This window comes from Myotis brandtii, unplaced genomic scaffold, assembly GCF_000412655.1.
Source record: "Myotis brandtii unplaced genomic scaffold, ASM41265v1 scaffold8, whole genome shotgun sequence".
NCBI lineage: Eukaryota > Metazoa > Chordata > Mammalia > Chiroptera > Vespertilionidae > Myotis > Myotis brandtii.
The window spans coordinates 2,943,500-2,953,821 of NW_005371219.1; positions in this window are offsets into that span (position 1 = coordinate 2,943,500).

The window sequence follows — 10,322 nt, forward strand, 5'->3', positions numbered from 1 at the left end:
CCCAAATAGCTCAATTTATTCCTCAGTGGCAGTAATTATCTCATTTTTATTTCCACATACATCCCTTTTTCCCTTTCTCTACATGGATTTCTTCCTCCCTTCCTCTCCCCCATTAATTTTTAATGTATTCATCCTGCAAGAAATATCTTTTAAGTTATTTCAATTATTTTTTGAAAGAATAGAACAATAATATTACTTGCACATACATAGAATGCTACTTATAGCAAGGCATCCCAAAATAAATAACACTAAATATAAAATTTCTCATTTTTTCTAACTATAGATTATCTTGGAAACATAACTGCATAAATCAGTTTGGTTGTTTTAACCAGAATCCCAATTTTAACTCAGAAACAAATGGTCAAACAATAGATTTTAAACCAGGTTAGTTCTATTTTAATTAATGTCTTATTGCAGCTGCCTGACTGGAGACCCAAGTCACATTCGCCTGTCAGAGTATGTGATTGATGAGAGCTGCTGTGATGGGTCTGAAGCTGTGCAAATCCTGCCCTGGGAAGATATTTGGAATTCCTTTTGAGGGCTCCCTAACTGAGACAGTTTACCACACTTAGCTGTTGCATAGCCAATAAGTAGAGTCTTCTCTAAGATCTTCAAAAAAATATGTGGGTTCAGTTCATATTTTAGTATACATTTCCATTTTATTCCTTTGTTCTGACAGCTCCAAATAGGACAACAGTATCAGACAGAAAACTAATGAAGAGATTTTAGACAATCTAAGTTCTATAATAGGTCTAAATAAGGGTGCTAGCAGATTGGTGGGTACATAAAATAGCTTTAGGATCTTGCTAGTAACTTAAGGTGCCCCTATAAAATAATTCAGCCCCTGAGATCCAGTACTAGCAATCTACTGAGGATATACATAGTTATAGTAAATGTAAAAATTACTACTGGGTAAGGTGAAGTGAGAAGGAGCAATACCGAACACCATTACATGAAAAAGTGCATGTAATTTCATTACAATGTGTTAAAAAGGCAGCATGAGGGCTTTAGGTTAAAGGCAAGAAACAATTTCCCATCAGTGAGAGTTGTTAACATCTCCTGGGCAGGGAGGGGATTTGTCAGACCATCCTGGCTTAAAGGTCTTCTAAAACCAGGGAGATTTTCACATGTCAGAGGGTAAGTGTGGGCCTGTCTGCAGGCAGAGGGTTGCATTGGATGACCTCTTAAGAGCCCTCCAGGAGTCGCTGATTCTATTAGTGAATTTAAAAATAGAAGTTGCATTAAAAATGTTAAATCTGTCACAAAGTGATAATCAGTGGAATATTTCATGCTCTGTGAGGCAAGAGCGACCTTGAGGCTCTTTGTGAGCCTGAAACAGTGGAATGATGGCTCACTCAAGAGTCTGATGTACAGCTCTGGGGTCCTTCAGTCTAGTTAGAGAGATAATAGTTTTTGCCTTGGAACCTGAAATTTTGACATTCAAATGGCAATTTGCCATTAGTGCTGTGTTGGGTCATTCATCAATATCAGTGGCATTGCTATTTCTGTATAATGCACTTGCGTGATAGTGCATCACTGTGTCTCCCATGATAATTTTTTAATTTGAATCATAGTTCATGCCTTCTACATTGTATTTTTGACCTAGAGGTTAACTGTTTAGCCATATATTACTATGTATCTATAGTATTCATTTTTTGAGGTGTTTCTGCCAGTGCATAGCATGAGTTTAAATAGCAAAAAACTTTAAGCTACTTTCATATTATGTTAAGCTATCATAGGACATAGGCAGCAATGGATAGGTAGGGCTCTTCAGTAGGGAAGAGGGCAAAAACTTGACCAATCAAGAAAGATCTGCCAGGAACTCCATTCAAAGAGCCAGAAGTTATATCCTGGAGAGCACACAGGACTAGAATGTGCTGGCCTCTACAGGCCCACCTGGGGAAGTTATTGTGAGGAAGTCAGTCATGACAGGAGAGGTTCTAGGCAGGTAGGAAGGTAGTCATCTGGGAGATTTCAGACACAGGAGGGCAGCTGCCGGAAGACAACCACAGAGTGGTGAGGCCTGGGTCAGGAGCAGGGGCCACTTTCTCTTTCTTAGCCCTCGACAGCCTGGAGTCTAAACTGTTAGTAACAGGTGATGGAGGCCAGAAACTTCAGGTAATTGAGGAAGGGAAGTATAAGTTCTCAGGGACATCGTGGAGCAGGGTGAGTGAGAGTGACCACTGGGATCAGTAAACATGGGTAAAAATCCAGCTCTGTTGCTGGCTGTGTGACTTCAGTCAAATACTACTAAGTGAACCTTTTAGACATTCAGCTTCCATAACGGCAAAGTAAGGAGAACGCAGTCACTTTGTTAGTGCCTAGCACATTGTGAGTGCTCAGTGAATGGTTTAACCACACACACACACACACACACACACACACACACACACACACACACCTATATAATAAAAGCCTAAGTGACCCTTAAGGCAGAACTACCAGAATGACCGGTTGCTATAATGCTCACTGACCACCAGGGGGCAGACGCTCAATGCAGGAGCTGCCCCCTGGTGGTCAGAAGCTGGGCTCACGGCTGGCAAGCTCAGCAATGGTGGCGGGAGCCTCTCCAGCCTCCACCTCCACGGCAGCGCTAAGGAGCAGCAAACAGGCGGGCGGTAAGGAGCAAGGGGTTCTGGACTGAGAGAGGGCACAGGGTGGCCTGAGGGACCTCCCCTCCCCAGTGCACAAATTTCATGCATCGGGCCTCTAGTACTTTAATAACATACTAGTAAAACAACAGATGTAAAGTCAGAGAGGTTAGGGGTTTAGGATTGGGGACATTATCTTGCATATGCCATCACCAGCAAATTCCTTTATAATCTGAATGTCAACTCCTTTCTATATTGGAATGAGATATAGCTCTGTTGCTGGCTGTGTGACTTCAGTCAAATACTAGTAAGTGAACCTTTTAGACATTCAGCTTCCATAACGGCAAAGTAAGGAGAACGCAGTCACTTTGTTAGTGCTTAGCACATTGTGAGTGCTCAGTGAATGGTTTAACCACACACACACACACACACACACACACACACACACACACACACACCTATATAATAAAAGCCTAAGTGACCCTTAAGGCAGAACTACCAGAATGACCGGTTGCTATAATGCTCACTGACCACCAGGGGGCAGACGCTCAATGCAGGAGCTGCCCCCTGGTGGTCAGAAGCTGGGCTCACGGCTGGCAAGCTCAGCAATGGTGGCGGGAGCCTCTCCAGCCTCCACCTCCACGGCAGCGCTAAGGAGCAGCAAACAGGCGGGCGCAGCAAGTTCCTTTATAATCTGAATGTCAACTCCTTTCTATATTGGAATGAGATATATTTTAGCTTGCAGAGTTGTTATAAAGATTAGGGAATATAAATATAAATAAAGGGCCTGACAAATAGGAGGTGCTCGATAAAAGACACCATTGCTTCTGTTGTCATTATTGTTCAGTGACTTTGGGAAGACCTGGTTGGATTCTGTCCCCTGGGAGAGTGGTGTCAGTGACCGAGTGGCAGAGTGGTCATTTCTACTCAGTGCTGTAGAAAAGCAACTTGAACTGCAGGCCTGATGAACCTGGTTGGAAAGAGCCTGTCCTGTGAGGCCACATGACCGGCACTGATGAAAAGCAGAGAGCACTGAAGCCGAAGTCCCCACTGCGTGCAGCTGGGGAAGGCTTGTTCCAAACGTTTCAATTAAAAAAGAAACATGCCTTTCTAATGACAAAAATAACAAATTTAGCATATTTGGGAAAACAGAAAGTATATGGAAATAATGAACTATCTCCACATATCCTCCAGCAACTAAAAATGATCAGTCACCAGTATTTTTCTAATTTTATATATCATAAATGTTATGAAAAGTTTCATATTTTACCTGCCTTTTAATATCCTAGTAGTTATGAATATTTTCCCATGTTAATAATCTTTTATAATTTTAATAATTGTACAACATCCTATTGTATTCTTAACCAATTCTGCATAGTTGGAATATCAGTCCTTTATAATTGTTCACAATTTTAGCTTATAGATGTATTTTTTTTTCCAGATCTCACTTTATCACTGTGGGATATAGGATTATTTCTGAGTGACATTCTGTTGAATCATGTACAGATAATCACCAGTAAGATAACTTGGCTCTCCATTCACACACACAGGGACACACACAACCAGAAGAATATTACACAGTGTAAGAAAGTTTAGACCAGTTCTGTTAGCAGAACGCTGTTGGTTGGATGGTCCCTGACCACTTGTACTGCAGAAACCAGAACACCTCACAATGGCACCGTGGCACGCTATGCCGATGGCACTTTCAAATCCTAGAAGTCCAGTAGACTCACAGGTGTTCATTATTGTTTTCCAATTGGAATAGACTGTATGTCAGTTCTTGTCCCTTGAAACACAAGGAACTCAGATATGTGATTAGGGGCAGGGCGTTCCTGACTTACTTATGGTTGCCTTTGGCAAAGGAGTCAGAGGTTTCCCCATAACAACTGGATTCCCAAGTCCCAGCTTCCCCAGTTCTGTACTCTCTTCTCTATTCGTTTCCATTGTTGCTGTTATACATTCTCGCAAAGAGTACCTTAAAACAACCCGGATTTCTTATCTGACAGTTCCGTCGGTCAGACCCAACTCTGTCTCGCTGGGCTGCTTCCTTCTGGAGTCTCCAGGGGAGAATCTGTGACCCCCTCCCCTGTTCACAGCCAGCCGCACAGCGTCCTCAGCTCCTTCACTGGCTCCGCTTCTACTGTCACATCTCCTTTCACTCTAACACGCCTCCTCCTTCCTACAAGGACTCTTTTTTTAAAAAACGTTTTTATTGATTTCAGAGAGAGGAAGGGAGACAGACATAGAGATAGAAACATCCATGATGAAAGAGAATCTTTGATTGGCTGCATCCTGCACGCCCCCTACTGGGGATCGAGCTCAAAATTGGGACATGTGCCCTGACCAGGAATCAAATTGTGACCACTGAGCCACACCGGTTCGGCCTTACAAGGACTCTTGTGCTTACACTGGACCCACTTAAGAGAATCACAAAATCCTTCATCACATCTTCGAAGTCCCTTTTGCCATGCAATGCAAGGTATTTACAGGTGTGCGGATTGGGAGATGGCTGTTTTGAGGGGTCAGTACTCTGCCTACCACACCTTCTCTCCTTGGTATGCATTCTGTAACTCTATCCTCAGATGGACATTTATATCTTTCCAGAAAAGTAAGAACATCTTGGAGTAAAGACCAAATAGAAATTAAGTAATAAAAGCAGTTTAAAGTATGTCATTTTTACCCTCTACTTCTCAGATAAACCTGTGCTCCTCGCTCTCCTGTCCACTTAGACAGGACGTTGTTCCTGTCTGTGCCTGAGTGTACCCTTTGACTCTAGGCCAAATGATTCTTTTTGCATGTAAACCAACCTCAACTGGGTAGCTTCTTGTAATCTGAACACAGCGTGTCCTGGGGCTCCTCTTGACAACCGGTCCTATGTTTGTGGGCACTCAGGTGTCAACATCTCCTCCGCTCTAAGCTGCTGATACCTCTAAAACTCTGTGAACACTTTGTGGCATACCAACATACAGTATTAATTGACTGGTTTCTTTTTGTTTCTTGTTTTGAAATTGACTAATTGACTAAAGCCTCCTAGCCTCACCAGAATGATTGCCCTCTACACTGCTGAGGATTTCTCCAGTCAGAGGCTTGCTCACAGACAGAGGTACTGTTTTTGCTGAGAGTTGCCATGCAGCTCCTGGAATGGAATAAGGACTGCGATAGGTAGAGGCCCCATGGCATGCCTGGCAGTTTACGTGGCTGTTACGTGATGGGATTCTTGTAACCTTACTGCAAAGGGCTATCATTAGACCCATTTCACAGATGAGTAAACTGTGCCGCAGAGAGATGAAAGGGTTGCATACACCTTCACACCTTGTCAGAGGGGAGTTTACTATGATTCCAAACCCCACATTCTTTTCACTAGAGCACAATGTTTGTGTTCTACACTCCACATAGGTGTTTGCCTCCTCCACACTCCTAATTACTTCCACGCTGCACTGCATTTTGGCTCTTTGATCTTGGTTATGCGTGATATCTTGAAGCTCGTTTTTCTTTCTATGTTAGACTGTAAGCTTGTGATGATCAGGAATACATTTTGTGATGGGATTCTTGTAACCTCACTGCAAAGGGCTATCGTTAGACCCATTTCACAGATGAGTAAACTGTGGCGCAGAGAGATGAAAATAAACTTGTCAAGGGTTGCATACACCTTCACACCTTGTCAAAGGGAAGTTTACTATGATTCCAAACCCCACACTCTTTTCACTAGAGCACAATGCTTGTGTTCTACACTCCACATAGGCGTTTGCCTCCTCCACACTTACAGTTACTTCCAGGCTGCACTGCATTTTGGCTCTTTGATCTTGGTCATGCGTGATATCTTGAAGCTCGTTTTTCTTTCTGTGTTAGACTGTAAGCTTGTGATGATCAGGAATACATTTTATGCTTCATTTATATAGACTATGCTGGAAAGACTGTATGCACTCCATAAACATTTAGTGATTATTAAAACAGCAAATTTCTGATAAAATTTCAGTACTCTGTAATCAATAGGCATTTTCATGTTCTTATGTGTATTTTGAAGACAGTCCAACCTACGATAAGACTCCAAGACAATTTTATGCCAGACATGTCTTCGCTCAATGCATGGCTCTGCAGCAGCAGCAAAGAGTGAAACAGCTTACTTACCCTTCACTTGGCTGTGATGAGAGAGCAGATGCAGAAAGGCGTTGTGAACTGTCAGGCCCTCCGCAGGTTCTAGTGCTGATGACAATAATTTATTGTTGCTGAGGAAATCTGGGAGAATTAATTACAAACAACACCGACAACAGAAGTGCAAAAGGACTGTATTTAAAAGAAGAGAGTTTGGATCACTCTCTCCTAGTCCCCATGTGATTTAAGGAACGGCTTTTAATCTTCCTTATTTCAGTTTTCATTTATAAAACAGATCTTCTGTCTTTATTGGTCTCAGAGGAGTGAAAATAAGTAAGAGTACCTGAAGCTATATATATGGTTCTCAGTAGACAAGTGCTATAAATTTCAGAAGAGCATTGTTATTATAAAGTGAAACAAAAAAATGGATAGAATATCATGAAAACGTTAAACTTGATCTGGTTTCTGGGAAGACTGTTATTAAATCTGTTCTGAATTCACAGTGAGTAGCTCAGGAAGCTGATGATAAGATGTAAAAGGACTATGCTAGACCCAGAGCCCCAGACCTCCATCAACTCTGTGAGAGTGTCGGTGTCACAAATAGGGCCATCGCTAGCAGGCTCCCTCCATTAAATCTTTACAACCTGCAAATTTATAGCTCTGTCAGTGAGGCCAGACTTATCCACATACACCAATTGAATATGGAGAAAAATAATTGGTGCTGTTGTCAGTAGTTGGCAGAAAATCTGCACTTGGAATACAACTCTTTCTTAGGGTGACTAGCAAAGGCTTGCGGGCTGCTTATATCTCCTGGTTGAGTGCCAAAGTGAAAACTCTCGCATAAAATCTACATGAATGTGAGATGGTCATTTCAGAGCTTGAGTCCGGTAGGCTTTCAAAGCTATCTGATTCTACATCCGATTTTATAGTTCTTTTTGCAATTCTGAGCTTAGTATTTGAAAAAGGTAGTGCTATAATACAAATGGGTGATCTTTCCTTCCTGGATTTTTTACATAAAGCCATTTTCGAATATCGTTGTTTCGTTCATTCAATGTCATTTTGTGATAATATTGATAGGATGCGACAGGAACTTACTCTGTTATAGTCTATAAATTAGCCTATGGTAAAATTGGCTTTGTTATAGGTCGTTTCGCTGATGTTCCAAGAACCTATTGGTGATGTTGAGGACTTACTATACTTACACTGTTGCTATGCTTTCACACATTGCAACATGTGCCAATTTAATAATTTTTGTAAAAACAAGCAAGTAGACAAATATTCCTGGATTGTCTGCTTGTCAGGAAACATTAAAACATCTTTTGGGTTTTGGTTACAAAGGAGTTTTCCCTTTACACTTGAATTTTGAAATCTTACCTTTGATTGTCTCTATTCTCAGATTAGGCAAACTCCCAAGAGCCTCCAAAAATAAGTAATTGATAGAGATTTTTGTGATTTTTTTCCTTTTGCAATGTTCAGTTTGTTTAAGTTTATTGGTGACAGCAGGCTAGGACTATATGAGGTTTCTTTCTTTTCTTTTCTTTTTTAAGGGGAAAGTATCAGTTGGGGGTTAATCAAAGAAGTAGAATCGCTATGAGTGATACGGAGAAGAAAATTTATCATCGGGTTTAGACATCCTGAAGTTGTGTGAACTAGTGAAGAGTTCTATGCTAGATTATTGTCTCAGTATCAGATGTGGCCTTGGAGTAGCTGTTGGTCTATGGGGCTGGTGATCAAGTGGAAAAGCTAAATATGAAATGGGGGAGGGCAAAGACATGCTGGAACTATGAGGAAAGTAAGGACAAACTTTTCTCCACTGATTTTTTTTTACAAACTCTGTGAACTTCAATGATGCAGGTGACCAGCAGGAAAATCTAGTGCCTTTGTTGGGCATGAGGAGCTCTGAGAAGGTGCTGAGGAGATCTAGTGGGAGCTGGAGGAGCTGCCCCACACTATCAAGGTGAGCCATCAGATCAGGCCAATGTGAGTGAACTGCACTAGTGCCTTATACGCTCCACAGATTGTAGAGCATGATGGCCAGCCATTGTTTCACTTCTGCCTTTGAAACCAAACTCAAACTCATAACCACACGGGGGATAAAATTCTAGGAAATAAGTTCCAGTGGATCTAAGTTGACAGAGTAAAAGCCACCACAGGAAATTTTCAAGACATTGTCAACTGATGATTGAGATCAACAAGTAGAGTGAGTTACATGCCAGACACCACATTAAACACTTCAGAAACAGCAGAGAACAAAAACAGACCGATCCTTGCCTTCATGAGCTTACAATTTTGTGCAGAAGATAAATAGCAAATGAAGCATAAACAAAAACAGAAAAATGTTACAATTTTGAAATGCACAAAGGGAATTAGAAGGGTGCTATTATAGAGAATAATAGGGGAATGATTATTCTGGAGAATAAGTTGGGTAGGGCAAGAGTTAAAATTTGATGGACAGAAAGGGAATAGTTGCTGGAGAAACATATCAGAAAAGATGATAACTGGGGTTAAACGAGTGGCAGTGAAAGTAGGAAGTGGGAAGCTCTTTGCTATATTTTAGAGGAAGAAACTAGCATTTTCTGTTAGGAGGACAGGATATGGAGGATGGGAGTAAAAAAAAATTAAAGAATGAATTTTTATTTATTATGTGGAAAGATCAAAGGAGGACTGGTTTGGGGAGGTGGAATCTAGCATTAAGTTTTGAACATGGTGATTAGCAGTAAGGTCTGAACATTCAATTGGACATATCTATGTTTTGTTATCTATAATGCCTGGAGCTCAGAGGAGAACTTGGAGAATAGTACAGTGGAGATATAAATTTGGGAGTTACCCTTACAGAGATGGAATGTAAAGCCATGGTAACAAATGCCATCTTACAGAAAGGGAAATATAGAAAGAGAAGACAAGCTCAGCACACAACTTGAAGTGACATTAAAATTTAGAGAATGGGCAAATAAGGAATTTAAAATATATTTAAATTCATTTAAACATATAAATTAATATATAGAGAAATCAGTTAAGGATAAAGGAAATTAGTAGATTCTGGTGTTATAAAAGCAAAGAGAAAAATATGTCAGCACGGAGAGTGAGTTAGACCAGAGCTAAGTTTTTTTTTTTTTAAAATATATTTTATTGATTTTTTACAGAGAGGAAGGGAGAGGAATAGAGAGTTAGAAACATCGATGAGAGAGAAACACCAATCAGCTGCCTCCTGCACACTCCCCACTGGGGATGTGCCCGCAACCAAGGTACATGCCCTTGTCCGGAATTGAACCTGGGACCCTTGAGTCCGCAGGCCGACGCTCTATCCACTGAGCCAAACCGGTCAGGGCCGGAGCTAAGTTTTTAAGCATTTTGGTTTCAGGAGTGCTTTACATTCTCAAAAATTATGTAGAACCCCAGTGGGCTTCTTCTTTGTGGGTTATATATACTGATATTTGCCACATTAGAAATTAAAACAGAAATATTTAAAGTCCATATTTATTAATTTAAAAGTAGCAAAAATAAAACCATTCATATCTTATCTAATAAAAGAGTAATATGTAAATTAACCATCACTCTGCGACAAATATGGCGGTGCCCATAGTGGCCAGGGCGGGATGCTGGTGGCGTCACCCCGGCAATGCGAGCCCAGCATCCGTG